Raw genomic sequence first — 955 nt, forward strand, 5'->3', positions numbered from 1 at the left:
AGGGGCCGAGAAAACTATCGTCTCATGGGGCCGGTCACTCAGGATCAGTGAAAAATCCAATATATATCTGCTGATATCTCGGGTGCTGTTAGAGATAGCGCAATAAACGAAAGTGAATTATCTGCAGGAGGCCCTGGCGCATGAATCTGTGCAGCGGGAACGACCTCGGACCACCAGGGGCCGAGAAAACGACCGTCTCATGGGGCCGGACACTCAGGGTCAGTGAAAAATCCAATATATATCTGCTGATATCTCGGGTGCTATTACAGATAGCGCAATAAATCAAAGTGCATTGTCTGTAGGAGGCCCTGGCGCATGAATCTGTGCAGCGGGAACGACCTCGGAACACCAGGGACCGAGAAAACCACCGTCTCATGGGGCCGGACACTCAGGGTCAGTGAAAAATCCAATATATATGTGGTGATATCTCGGGTGCTATTACAGATAGCGCAATAAATCAAAGTGCATTGTCTGTAGGAGGCCCTGGCGCATGAATCTGTGCAGCGGGAACGTCCTCGGACCTCCAGGGGCCGAGAAAACCACAGTCTCATGGGGCCGGACACTCAGGGTCAGTGGAAAATGCAATATAGATCTGGTGAGATCTCGGGTGCTATTACAGATAGCGCAATAAATCAACGTGCATTACCTGTAGGAGGACCTGGCGCATGAATCTGTGCAGCGGGAACGTCCTCGGACCTCCAGGGGCCGAGACAACGACCGTCTCATGGGGCCGGACACTCAGGGTCAGGGTAAAATCCAATATATATCTGGTGATATCTCGGGTGCTATTACAGATAGCGCAATAAATCAATGTGCATTGTCGGTAGGAGGCCCTGGCGCATGAATCTGTTCAGCGGGAACGACCTCGGACGACCAGGGGCCGAGAAAACCACAGTCTCATGGGGCCGGACACTCAGGGTCAGGGGAAAATCCAATATATATCTGGTGATATCTC

The sequence above is a fragment of the Nomia melanderi genome, unplaced genomic scaffold (genome assembly GCF_051020985.1).
Source record: "Nomia melanderi isolate GNS246 unplaced genomic scaffold, iyNomMela1 scaffold0014, whole genome shotgun sequence".
Lineage (NCBI taxonomy): Eukaryota > Metazoa > Arthropoda > Insecta > Hymenoptera > Halictidae > Nomia > Nomia melanderi.